Genomic DNA, 14931 nt, shown 5'->3' with positions numbered 1-14931 from the left:
TGTAGACTATGATTTGGCTCCAAAAACCATAAGCTAGGGCATTTCATTCCAGGTCCCTCCTCAAATATCCATGATGGGTAAAACTTTGGCATCAGTAGGGCTTGAAATCTCCCCAGGTGATTATAATACGCAACCAGGGCTGAGAAACTGGAGATGTAGAGAGAATTTAAATTGAACTTTAGTTAAACAGTAAAACAAGCTCCGACTCTACTGGCTGGAGCTAGACAAGGGATATGGATTTAGTGGGATGAGAAGATAAAGAACACCAGGGAGTAAATCAGATGCTTTACACCTGTGCTTAGCTAATTGCTACTCAGATAATTCAGACAATCTTACAGCACCTGAACCCTGAAAGTCCTTAGTTCTGTTTAAAAAAAAAGTAACTCTTCAAGTAACTGAACTCTGAGAATAATGTAAATCATAAAGAAAAAGAAGAAATCTTATTTTTGAATTAGTTCATTTCATATATACTATTTCACTTTCATGGTATTAACTAGTTATCTTTCTTTTCATTTTATGTTTGAGGAAAGTAAGGCTTTAAAAATCTCAGTAATTTTCTCAAGGTCACTTGTTAAGGGTGTGGGAGGCAGCATAATGGCTCCTAAAAATGCCTTCACCCTAATCCCTAGAACCTATTAATATCTTACCTTACATGGTAAAGAGGACTTTGCAGATATGACTGAAGTTATAGACCTTGAGATAGAAAGATTATCCTGGATTACCTCATGGAACAAATCTAATTGCATGAGTCCTTAAAAGCAGAAAACCATTCCCAACTGTAGAAAGAGAAAGAGAGAGATGTCCTAATAGAAGCAGAATCAGAGAGATGCAGCATTTTGGGTTTTGTAGGTGGAGAAAGGGGACTCTGAGTCAAGGACTACAAGTGACCGCTGGAAGCAGATAAAGTCCAGGGAACAGAAACACCCATAAGAGCCTCCAGAAAAGAATGTAGCTCTGCCAACACTTCTTTTTTCTTTTTTAACCATATTTATTGGAGTATAATTGCCTTACAATGGTGTGTTAGTTTCTGCTTCATAACAAAGTGAATCAGCTATACATATACATATATCCCCATATCTCCCCCCTCTTGCATCTCCCTACCACCCTCCCTTCCCTATCCCACCCCTCTAGGTGGACACAAAGCACAGAGCTGATCTCCCTGTGCTTTGTGGCTGCTTCTCACTAGCTATCTATTTTACATTTGGTAGTGTATATATGTCCATGCCACTCTCTCACTTCATCCCAGATTACCCTTCCCCCTCCCTGTGTCCTCAAGTCCAATCTCTATGGCTGTGTCTTTATTCCTGCCCTGCCCCTAGGTTCTTCATAACCAATTTTTCTTTTTTTTTTAGATTCCATATATATGTGTTAGCATACGGTATTTGTTTTTCTTTTTCTGACTTACTTCACTCTGTATGACAGTCTCTAGGTCAATCCACCTCACTACAAATAACTCAATTTCATTTCTTTTTATGGCTGAGTAATATTCCTTTGTATATATGTGCCACATCTTTATCCATTCATCTGTCGATCCTGCCAACACTTTTACTTTACTCAATTGAGACCAATGTCAGACTTGTAAGGTAATAAATTTACATTGTTTTGAGTCACTAAATTTGGGGTAATTTGTATGAAGGCCATAAAAAAAATACAGAGGTCCTATAGCCAGGCTATATATTTATACTTAAGTATTTCTGAAATGAATTTAACCTTGTGATTGACAGCAGCAGCAGTAGCTTCCAAGGGATCCCACCACACACTGGAGGCAAAAGCAGCCTAATACAAAGCAGTGACAGCAGCAGGTCACTGCCCCACACTTGGGGTAGAGGGGGACTTGATCTACTATAGCAGCAGCATAGCCTGAATGGGAACCCATCCTCCTGTGGCACTAGTCCCATCAACATTAGGCTAATCTGCTAGCATCTGCTGTGCCAACAGGCCCAACATATACAAACCCTCCAACTCAGTAGCATTAAGTGAGCCAGGCTCAGTGTTTCCTGAAACTCATATCCAATGGCACTGGAAATCCAAGGTATCACCTACTGTTATGAAAACATAAACAATAACAGAAGACTGGGAACTTCAGAAAGAAAAGGGGAACAATGGGATGGGTGAAAACAAATGGGGTAAATATAAGAGACTATCATTAGCCTCATGAGTTTCTTAAATTCTATATGATTGTCAAAGCAAAAATGATGACACCACCTGATGTGGTTCTCAATGTAGAGAAAGGAATACTACAAAAAATCATACTTTAAAACTGGGAAATATTAAGAGACCTAAATGGAAGTAAAATTTTGAAACTTCACTTGAAGTAATAAAACACTGATTCCAGTAGGCTATGATAAGTTACATACGTATAGTGTAATGCCAAAAGCAACCACTAAGAAAACTATACAAACAGTATACACAAATGATTCTAAATAAATTAAATTAAAATGGACTTATTAAAAAATGTTTAAGTAAAACCCACAAGAAGGCAAAATAAGAGAAACACAGGATTGAGAATCTAAGGTAAAAGACAAAACAAAAAATAACATGGTAGACCAAATCTTTGACATGGCAATAATTACATTAACTGTAAATGATCTAAATAACCAAGTCAAAGACAGATTGGAAGAGTAGATTAAAAAATCGCAAGCATGGTCCAACTATATACTGTCTATAAGAAGCTTACTTTAAACATCATGATATAGGTAGTTCAACGTAAAAGGATGAAAATGATATATCATGTGAACATTAATCAGAAAAAGCAGGAATGGCTATATTAACGTCAGATAAAGTAGAATTCAGAGCAAAGGAAATTATTAGGGACAAAAAGGGTCATTACATAAAGATAACAGGAATAATCCACCTAGATGACCTAGTGATAGTAAATGTGTGTGCACCAAACAACAGAACTTCAAAATACATGAAGCAAACACTGAAAAAGGTTAAAGGAGAAAGTTTTAAATCCACAATTATTATTTGAGACTTCAACACAGCAATTTATAGAACTACCAGAGAGAAAAATCAGCAAGGATATGGAAGAACTGAAAACAGCATCAATCAGCAGGATATAACTGACATTTAAAGAACACCCTCAATAAGAACAGAATACATATTCAAGTGTCCATGGAACATTCACTCATATACCATATACTGGGCGATAAAAAAACATTAGCAGATTTAAAAGAATTAAAATCATAGAGAGTATGTTCTCTAGCCATAATGGAATCAGACTAGAAATCAATAAGAGAAAGACAACAGGAAAATCTTCAATCACATGAAAACTAAACATCACAATTCCAAATAACTCATGGGTAAAAAAGACAGCATCAAGGAAAAATTTTTAAATGCATATAATAAAAGAAAATGGAGATATAACAGATCAAAGTTTGCGGAATGAAGTGAAAGCAATGCTGAAAGGGAAGTTCATAGCACTAAATTGGGAAAGAAAATAATTCAAAGCAATAATCTAATTTTCTATATTAAAATAGTAAAAAAGGAAGAGGGAAAAACACTAAACAAGCAGAAAGAAGGAAATAATAAAGATGAAACAGAAATCCATGAAACTGAAAACAGGAAAATGGGGGGGAATCAATGAAACAAAAGGCTGGTTCTTTGAAATAAACAATCTAATCAATAAAGATCTAGCAAGACTGATAAAGATAAAAAGAGAGATGGTACAAATCACAGATATCAGAAATGCAACCAGGGATACCATGACATATCCTGCAGGTTAATGAGGGACAAGTTATTATGAACAAGTCTACACTACAAATTCAAAAATGTAGATGAAATGGGCCAATGCTTCTACACCCAAAACTACCAAAACTCAGCCAAGATGAAACAGATAATCTCAATTTTCCTGTAACCATTAGAAACACGGATTTTTCATTTAAAAACTCCCAAAAGAAATATTCAGGCTTAGATGTTTCACTTTTACCCAAGACTTAAAGAATTAACACCAACTTTACATGATTTGATAAAAAACAGAAGTAGAGGGAACAGTTCCTAATTAATTTTATGAAGCCAGTATTACCTTGATACCAAAACCAGACAGGGATAGTATAGAAAGAAGAAAACTACAGACCAATATCTTTTATGAAATTGGCTGTAAAAATCCTCAGCCAAATATTAGCAAATTAAATCCAGAAATATATAAAAAGAATAGTATACCATGACCAAGTGGTATTTATTCCAGTTATGCAAAGTTGGTTAAATATTTGAAAATTAAACAATGTAATCCACCATATCTAATAGATTAAGGGGGAAAAGTCATGTGATCCTATCCATTAATGCAGAGAAAGCATTTGACCAAATCCAATCCCATTCATGATTTTAAAAAAAGAAGAAAAAAAACTTCAAGCAAACTAGGAATAGAAAAGGAACATACTGAAACTCATAAAGATGATCTACAAACAACCTATACCGACATTATATTTAACTGTGAAAGACTGGATGCTTTCTCTGTAAGATCAGAAACAAGGCACCGATATCTGCTCTCACCACTTTTATTAAATATATTACTGGAGGTTCTAGTAAGAAAATAAAGCAAAAATATATAAATACATAAATTTAAAAGTTAAAGTTTTAAAAAGTTTATTTAAAAGATAAAAGGACTATTCCTACTATGTTGAATAGGAAGGAACATATCCTACTGAATGTTGAATAGTAATATATCCTATTATATTGCATAAGGAGAAGTAAAGTTGTATCTGAAGATGAGATGATAATCTAAATGGAGAAAATACCAAGGAATTCACAAAAAGCTTGAGAAATAATATTAGTTTGTAAATGATTTAGAGTACAAGATCACCACAATTTTATCAAATTATATATTAATAACAAATGTGTAGAAGCTTAAATAAAAATATGTGATGCCATTTACAACTGACTTAAATAAATACTTAAATATAAGCCCAATAAGACATTTATAGGACCTCTATACTGAAAATTACAAAATGCTGATGAAGAAAAATTAAAAAGTCCCAAACAAATAGGGAGACATACCTTGTTCATGGATTAGAAAACACAACATAATAAAGATGTCAATTCTCCCCAAGACAAGAAGCTTAACACAATTACTCTTAAAATGCCCTCAAGGTTTTTGTGGATATAGACAAGCTTATTCTAAGATTTATGTGGTAAGAAGAGGCTGAAGAATAGCTAAAACAATTTGTAAAAGAAGATTAAAATGGGAGGAATTAATCTACCCATTTCAAGATTTTGCAGTAATGATGGAGGGTAGATACATAGATCAATGGAATGGAATAGAGAACCCAGAAATAGACTGACATAAATACATTTAACTTGTTTTTGACAGCAGTGCAAAAGCTATCAAGGAAGAATAGACTTTTCAAAAAATGGTACTGAAACAGTTGGACATCCCTCGACAAAAACAAACAAAAAATGAACCTTAACCTCCACACCTTACACAAAAATTAAATCAAAGTGGATCATAATCTTAAATATAAAAGCAGGACATTTTTAGAAAAACAAATAGGAGAAAATGTTTGGCATCTAGAACTAGGGGAATAATTCTTAGACTTGACACAAAAAGTATGATCAATAACAGCAAAAACTGATAAATTGGATCTCATCAAAATGAGTTAAAAATGCTTCATAGAAGATCCTTTTAAGTGGATGAAAACTCAAATTACACAGTGAGAAAACATATTTGAAAATCCCATATGAGACAAATGACTTGTATCTATAATATACAAAGAACTCTCCAAACAACTTAAAAAAATCCAACTAGAAAATAGGCAGAAGACAGGAACAGACATTTCATGGAAAAGAATATACACATGGCAAAGAAGCACATGAAAAGATGCTCAACATCATTAGCCATTAGGGAAATGCAAATTAAGACCATAATGAGATGTCAGAGAACAACTAAAATTAAAGTATAGTGACAACATCAAATGCTGGTGAGTACGTAGAAAAATTATATCACATCACTGGTGGGAAAATAAAATGGTTTAGCCACTCTGAGAAACAGCTTGACAGTCTCTTTTAATCCTAAAAGTAGATTCACCCTACAATGCAGTAATTGTACTCTTGAGCATTTATCCAAAAGAAACAAAAACTTAATTAAGTTCCCACAGAAACTTACACATAAATGTTCATAGCAGTTTTATTTATAATAGCCAAAAACTGGCAACTACCCAAATGTCTTTCAGTGGATGAATGTTGAAACAAATTGTGATAAAATCTTATGATAGAATACTACCGAGCAACAAAAAGGAACAAATTATTAATATATGCAAAAATTGAAATGAACTTCAGGGGAATGATGCTGAGGGAAAAATTTTGAAAAGCCAATCTCCGAAGATTAAGTAATTCATGATTATGTTTACATATTATTCTTAAAATAACAAAACTGTGGAGATGGAGAACAGATTAGAAGTTGCCAAGGGTTAGAGTGGGGGTAGAAGGTACAGCGGGGGAACTCTGTGAGGTTTTTGTGGTCCCAGTAAAAATAATACAGCAATCTTGGTTTTAATCCCTAAAGATTTTTAAAAGCAATTCCTAATAAGAGGTGTCCAGATATTTAGCAATGGCAGCAGATTAGAGGTATAGCTCCCCAACATGACGACCTCAAAAGAGATCATACTAATTCAATGCATATGTTAATTTCAAAAAAAAAAGGCCAGTCACAATATTTAAATGGTATATATCTTAACGATATTATTCTAAGTATCCAGCTATACCAGATGGACTAGCAAGATTTTCTGTACCTTCAACCTTATTTAAGACAGTTAATCTTATAATAAGACAGTTAAAAAAAGAAAAAGAAAAAAAAACAAACCTCAACTACAGTTGGATATTCTCATAGGAAGATGAGGTGAAAATATGTAGCAGCGGTTCAAAAGCTTAAGCAGTGGCACCTAAATTTGGTTGCGCATTAGAATCATCTGAAGCACTTTTAAAAAACCCTCACACTGACGGTTGGTCATCCTAGACCAATAAAATCATTTTAAATCTCCTCAGACGATGCCAATGTCTAGCCAGAACTGAGAACCAGTGGACTAAGCAGAAGGGGATGTTTCTACAAAGATCTCTTAACAATAAGTCCTTTCACCCAATCAGATTTACCTCCCCGCGAAGGGCTAAAGAACGCTAGATGTTGTCCATACTTGCTTAGCTTTAATTAGCACTTGTGACTTGCCCAAAACCTAGATCATGTTTCCCCTACATTTCATGTTATTCCCTAAGTTTTTCAAACCCAGGGCTAAGGGGTTTGCCAGGATGAGATTTTAAGTGCTCACACAGGGGAAGTCCCTGGCAAACCAGGACAGCGGTCACTCTACATTGAAATGTAAAGCATCCTAAATAACCCTGCCACTGCTCCCAGATCCTAGTCTGTGCCAACCAGTGGAGAAAAGGCATTCTCCATTACTACCACGGCAAATGCTGCTGTACTTGCCTTGGCTGGTCCCTATCTTTTCCAGGCGCCACTCCCCTTCACCTGCTGGTGGATGCTTTGGCCAGCTGACAATGCAGGTATTTTCAAACTTTAAGGTGAATAAAAATCATCTGGAGGGCCTGTTATAACAGAGATCACTGAGCCCCACCAGAGTTGCTGATTCCATAGGGCTGGGACAGGGCCCTAAAACTTGAATATCTGACACATTATCAGGGGATGCTGGTAAAGCTGGTCAGGTTGTTACCGAATACAGGTTCATGTGTCTGAAGCACAGTGAGGCCAAACAAACCTAAAGGTTGGAGTCTGGAGCAGAGAAAGGTTTATTGCAGGATCGAGCAAGGAGAGGGGTGGCCCATGTTCCAAAACACCCTGAAATCTCCAAAGGATTTCAGCAAAGCATTTTTAAAGGCCAGGTGAGGGAGGGACGTCCCAGGGAATGTGATCAGCTCATGCACAATCCTCTGATTGGTTGATGTTGAGGCCACAGGGCAGGTAACATTATCCATCCTTAGGTGCCAGAAGGTCTGGGCGCTATGTGCTCACGATCATCAAGGAGTTAATTTCTTCCATTGGGTGGTGGTTTTTAGCATCTTAAAACTCAAGAAACATGCCTGAGATACTATTATCTGAGTACTTCAGAGAGGAACTACAGCAGAGGATATGGGCGATGGGTCTGTCCTAGGAAGACCCCATAGGGTTCTGCTTGGTTACAAGGTGACCATACTTTGAGAACCACTGCTCTAGTGGCTTGGAATGTTAAGAAAGTAATGGAAGAATCCCTTCCCAGGTCTAGATTCTAGTATCGCCAGCTATTTTGGTGGGGGGAAGGGTAAGTTTTGTCCTTGCTTGGCCTTCTTGTTCATTTATATCAAAGCCTATTTGAGGCAGTGCGCTCAGCAGTCCTGCAGTTCTGTCTTTTGCTTCAACAGTGTTTGGAATGAACAGACCCAGGGACACTCCTTGCTCCAGCCCCCGACCACTCTCCAACCTTTCTTCCTGTCGCAACCTTTGGAATCAGCCACTCAGCTATCCTCAGCCTCCAGGACAGGCCAACACCGGTTTTTGAGCTTAGTTCCTTATCACTGATCAACCACGAGTTCCCAGGTTCTTCAGAATTATTCCATCGAGGTGGAGGCCGCCGTCCACTGCCTGTTTAACATGCATCTGGGGACACTTACCTCTCTCTGAGCTTCTATTTCGACAGCAACAATGGGACTCTGGACAGTGTGGGCCACATTTTTCGCCAACTGGCTGAGGAGAAGTGTGAGGGCGCCCAGCGTCTCTTGAAAATGCAAAACCAGTGCTGTGGCCGCGCCCTCTTCCAGGATGCGCGGAAGCCTTCTCAAGATGAGTGGGGTAAAACCCAGGACGCTGTGGAAGCCGCCATTCTTAGGGAGAAAGACCTGAACCAGGCACTATCGGATCTGCGCACCCTGGGTTCCGCCCGCGGAGACTCCCACCTCTGTGACTTCCTGGAGAGCCACTTCCTGGAGGAGCAGGTAAAACTCATCAAGAAGATGGGTGACCACCTGACCAACCTCTGCAGGCTGGCTGGTCCGCAGGCTGTGCTGGGCGAGTATCTCTTTGAAAGGCTCACCCTCGAGCACAAACAGGAGTCTCTGAAGTCCAGCGGCCTCTGAGGAGCCCCTCTGGCGTCAGAGCTTCTGCCTGATGCCCCGCTCTGCAGCCACTAGGCAGCTTTGTAACTGCCCTGGAACCCTCTCCCAAGCCTTGGACCAAATGGAAACAATAACGCTTTTTGCAGAAGAAAAACAAAAAGCCTATTTGAAACACAAACAGAATAAAGAGAAAAAAAGAAATATATATATATGTATATATATATACATATATATATATATATATATTCATGTTCTTTTAACATATGAATTGCCCCACTTTATCTGTGTGAAATAAGTTTGTTCCCGTTATTGTGCTGGTTCTCAAGCTTTTCTGCTCGTTTGAATTACCTAAAGAGCTTTTAAGAGAAACATTGTTGTCTGGGTCCCAGCCCCAGAGATTTTGATTCAGTAGGTCTAGGGAGGAGCCTGGGCACGGGGAGGTCTCAGAGTTCCCCAGGTGATTCTAATGTACAGCAACTTTGTGAACCACCTCTTGGCTTCAATCCAGCTAGTGATCAGATATTAAATCTAAGACACATGGACTAGTGCGTGAGCTCTGTTGCTAGGTGTATTCCATTTTCTTCCTCCTGGAAGATTCGTGCCAGGGAAAATGACTGATAGTTGTGTTACTTCTCTGAAATGGATTGAAATTTCCAATTAGCGTGAACAGGGGAGGGTGAATAGGTGAATGCAATAAGGTGTATCATTTACGTATTGCCCTATGTGTATGGCTAGAAGCTTTTGCAACTGAGGTCTGCCCTACTTTTCATGCTAATGGTAATGCTTGTCCTCCTAATGCAGCTGTAAACTTTATAAGCCCATAGGTAGGCAGCATCACAAAATATTTACCCCTCCCCACTGGCCCACTGTCAAGCTTCACTCCCCTTCCCCAATACACAAATGTACATCAATGTGCTTGAGACCAATATCAACATATTGACCTTCTTCTACTTTGCAGCTTCCCTCTTATCAGGAGATGTCAGCATTTAGCGCAAGGACCAATGCTTGCCTCTTGGTGAGTAATGTAGACAATGCCTCCAAGAGACAAACAGCCCTTAGGGAGGGGGAAAAAGTCTTTCAAAAAGGTTGACGCCCAGAGGAGGCATTTTCAGTCATCTCAGCTTAGAGGTCAAATATCCAAAATTAAAAAGGTTAAAAAAAAGAAGAAAGCAAGGAAGAAAAGAAGGAAACAATTTTCTTATCTCATAGTAATAAGGCAGTTTTCCTTAAAAAAAAATGACTTAAGCCTTAAATTCTCTTTCCTAATCAAAATGTGCTTTTCCATCTTTAGACTATTCCTCTTATATCCTGTATTATTCATGACGTTTAATTCTTGAAATAGCACATGGCTGAAAACAGAAGCTAACCTCTTGTCCACTATGAATTAAATCTTCTTTTCCTAGGACCTGTCTACAATGTACAATTTGGGGTTTGCCAACATAATTATTTTCTCTGAAATAAGTTACAGCATTTTGCCTTTTCAATATATAGTTATACAGTATATTGTTAACACAACATAGTTAATATAGTCAATATAGTAAATACAACTATAACACACATGATATGATGCCACTTTGGTGATTTTCTTCATCCATGTAATTCTGAAATTTGACAGTATAGTTTTCATATTCTAATGAGCTGAGTATTACCTTTGCAAGGATAGAAAAATAAAATACATAATATTCTTGTGTGGTTTGCCCCTGGGGTGGATTACCATAATGGGGGGATATTTGAGCCTTTCCCCAAGTCATTAAAAAACCTCCACCGAGCAGCCCCTTGTCCTCTCCAGGGAGTGGGGGGAAAGGATCTTTAATCATAATAATCCTGGGGGGAGAAATCTCAGAAATAAGACATCTGCTTCTGTGCCTTGTTGTTTTGCAGAATAGCAATGATTGCTTTAGCAGCTTCTATTGCCCTGTGTGTACAATAAGTAAGTGTACATAAAATTGAATGAACGCATAAAAGAAGGATAAACCCACCCAGCTTAACAAATCCACTCTCTCACCTGCTGTGCCCTGAAACATGAAAGAAAGAATCACGGGATCATAAGGATTAATAAAATAACAGTCTCTCTTAACAATATTGACAGGAGGTATAAGGATAATTTGTCTGATGTGGGACCAACAGCTTAACTGCTTAATTCTTTTTTTTTAAGGGCAATTCATTCATTTATTGTTTAAAGATTGCAAGACAACATTTTAATTTCTGTAGCACAATTTAAATGTTTTACTTCTTTGATAAAGCAGAGTATAATAGAAAAAACAATTAGTTTCCAGTAATATCTATATCTCTATTCAGAATTAAGTCTTCCACAGACATGTAACCTGGAAACAAAAGCCTGTTACAATAAGCAAAGCTTCAACAGAGCTGCTACTTTTTGGGCCAGGGAAAGGTTCATCCCTATAGGAGGAGGATGTGCTATGTAAAATGGCTGCAAGGTCACAGCCTTGAGGGCGCTGGAAGTCTATTATCCTATTCCACATTAAGTAGTTTGGTGAACTTCAAACGTCCGTTCATCTGCAACCAAGCTGGCAAACTTTAACTGATATTTCAAGCAGGTAAAAAATAAATTAAAAGAAATCTTTACACTGATGTTCCTTGATTTACACTGTTAAATGGTTCATTAACATGTAATTCTGGCTAAGAATTACATTTGAGACTCCTTGCTCAGATTTTGGTTAACAGTACAAATCTTTCAGAAATTCAAGTTCTTATTAATCAATAATTTGTCAGCTAGGATACATTCAGGCATCAGCTGCAACTACAGAATAGGTGCACTGCCTCAGCGCTTTGGAAAGACATAATCTAGAACACTACTAGCAGACAATATATCTGTTACTAGACAGCATATGTGCAGTACAGCAAGACAAAAACATATATTCATGTGTGCCGCAGACCAGCCGGAGAAACAGGATTTCACCGCCCAGGGTCAGAAGGGAAGGGGTAAGGAACTGAAGTAGCACCGATGAATGGGGTCAGAAGGACCAAGACAACTGACGGTTGCAAGGCAAATTTTATTATGCTACAGTGGCAGATTATATAGACTAGAAAAAGGAAGGTTGCCAGATGGTGGTTTACATTATCTACAGACTGTCTCGGCTCAAGGTTAACCTCCCTGGGAGGAAACCCATAAACCCAGAATCATCAAAAATAACCTGGATGTGCAGGGGGGAGACAGCTTTGCTTGTCTCATTTTACATTCTTTCTGATTTCTGGGCCCTGGTGATTTATCTCCCATGGAATGGAACAAGGAGGGGAACAAGTAGGGACAGTCTCTTCGAGCAGCGGCCACATGCCTGGCATGTCTGTAGCCTGCTCTCAAGGCTGACTGCTTCCCACAGGTCCCCCTTTTTTATTTTTTAACTTTTGCTGCAAAATAATTCCATGTAGTTTAGTGCCTAGAGTAGTATACTGTTGCATGAGGATATGAAACAGACATGAGAAGATTATTATCAACAATAGGCAAATTATGGCCAGGGTAATAAATCCTGACAACCTTCCAGTAATCCAAGACTGAGGGTTTAACCACTTTAAATGATCCAGTAAAGTTTGAATTACATCTTCTGGTGAAATAAAATCAAGATGTGCATTTTGTATATCCTGAATTTCAGCATTTAATTTCTTAAGATCAAGGCTAATATTATTATCTGACCAAACACTCAGCAGATGCATTTTTACTTTTTCCCATTCCCAAATACAGTCATTGTACTTTTAAGGAGTAACACAAATCCATGTATACGTTGCATGACAAGCTAAACGCATCCTCAATTTTAATGCTGCCATCTGATCTCCAATCCCCAAAATTGCGTTTTTAAATTCATCTAACTTGTTACTAATCTGTAAATCTATGTGACTTTGTAAAGATAAAGCAAGACTGGTATTTTGAGATAACCGATTAGCAAAGTGAGCATGATGAATACTCTGTGAAAGAGCAAGACCGGCAGTAGCCACGTAGCAGACAGAGCAGCCGAGGCAAGTAAACTTACTATTAGCCACCCAAGAAAGCGTCTCCTTCTCTGCAAGGCTTTAGAGAGTTCCACCCATGCCTGTACTCCAGTATCTTCATACCAAGGTTCTCTCAGATGTACAGGCACCATAACATATATGGGTTGCTTTAGTATAAGCACAGATTGCATTCCTGCAGAAGGGAACATACAACTGCTAAAAATACAATTAACACAGCTAATATTATATCCTCCTTTGGAAGAATTACCAATGTTAATAGAACCAAACAGCACAAGTTATAACAGGTGTATTGGAATAAGTTAGAGCTAGTTTCCATATATCCCAGTTCTTTTGAAATGTGATAAACCTATCTATGATGGGAATAGAAGAGATAAGAATTGACCTCTTAAAAAAAAAAAAAAAAGAATTGACCTCTTGGTATAATCTATAGTACACCATATTTGGTTAAAAGTGGATCCAGGAAAGTTAACGGTCATAAAAGGAGGAAATTGATTTTTTGATTTTCTGTTAAGAATAGTAACCTTATGTCCAGCTATAAGTATCCCTTGTCCTCCAAGTAAACACTTCATACAGAAATAATTTCCTGAATCTTCACCTGTAACCTTGGCTATAGTAATAGCGGAATCCCTAAGTGGTGAGGCGTATGAGATTTGACCTCTAATATTAATAGGTTGCCCATTTTATACCAAATGATGGTATCCTTAAGATCCTCTCGTCGGCTGGTAGCCGGGCATATAAGAGTAATGTTGGTTCCTGTAAAACGAAGGATGCCTGGAGAGCCTGACAAACTAATTGATTGATCCGTTCCCTCATAAACATCTGTATGCTCATAACTAATAGCCTTTACACATCCAGTTTCCAGATTCAATGGGCTAAGACAGACAGGGTGGGTACTAAACCAGTTAGTATAATTTACAGACATATTGTTTTGTTTTATATTCCCAATAAGAGGCCCATAAACAGTTATCATTGTAAAATACAGGAAACTCTGCTTCAGACCAAGATATGGGTTGTAATGGTGGAGGATCAGGTACATAGGCCCAGTAAGTTGCTGCATTAACAGAGGGAACACATGAAATGGTTGCCAACATAGCCAAAAATAAAGTTACAGGTGTAACAGGATTATTCTGTTGTTTCACTAACTCTTGAGCTCGTGAAACTAATTGTTTAATTTGTCCCCAAGTTGGAACATCACTCCTTTGAGTCGTCCTGGCAAGTGGTCTCCTCTTCTTCTTCTCTTTCTGAATCAACACTGTCAAATTTTCGGGAGAGATGCAGAGCTTCTTCATCTTCTGAACTAGTTGTGAGCTGTGGTGAGCCGTCTATTTGCTTGACTAAGCGCTCAGGAAGCCAACGAGGTCCAGGCGAGGATCTGGGAAAGATACACACGTGACCACGTCCCCAAATCAACACAGGATCAGGACCACGCCAAGTGCTGGTTAACGGATCTTTCCAGAGGATCTCCGGAGATTGAGAGGCCAATCTTGGCTCAGCCACCAACCTTTCCCCTGCAGAGCAGCCAAATTTGTCAACAGTGAGAAAATTTAAAATAAACAGAACATGATTTATAAGGTTATGTGGTGTTGTTCTATACAATTCCCCCCTTTTTATTTTTTCAATAGTTAGCTTTAAAGATCTATTTGCACGTTCTATAATACCTTGTCCTTGAGGGTTATATGGAATGCCAGTAATATGGGTAATTTGTAATGAATTACAAAATGTTGCAAAAGCAGCACTAGAGTAAGCGGGCCCATTATCTGTTTTAATAATTTTGGGAAGGTTCATGAAAGCAAAACAGTGTAATAAATGAGTGATAACATGTTTAGTAGCTTCTCTGGTCTGTGCTGTAGCACAGAGGAAACCAGAATAAGTATCGATAGTGACATGAACAAACTGTAATTTCCCAAAAGACAGGATATGAGTAACATCTAT

General features: G+C 38.0%; 1 pseudogene; it reads left to right on the top strand.

The window, feature by feature from the left end:
- The first annotated feature begins 7768 nt into the window (after positions 1 to 7768).
- LOC125960312 (ferritin light chain-like) lies at positions 7769 to 11608 on the top strand (annotated as a pseudogene).
- Positions 11609 to 14931: the final 3323 nt, after the last annotated feature.

Source organism: Orcinus orca, chromosome 1 (assembly GCF_937001465.1).
Source record: "Orcinus orca chromosome 1, mOrcOrc1.1, whole genome shotgun sequence".
Classification (NCBI taxonomy): domain Eukaryota; kingdom Metazoa; phylum Chordata; class Mammalia; order Artiodactyla; family Delphinidae; genus Orcinus; species Orcinus orca.
The sequence above is the reverse complement of the archived record's forward strand: the minus strand, read 5'-3'. Positions and strand labels throughout refer to the sequence as shown.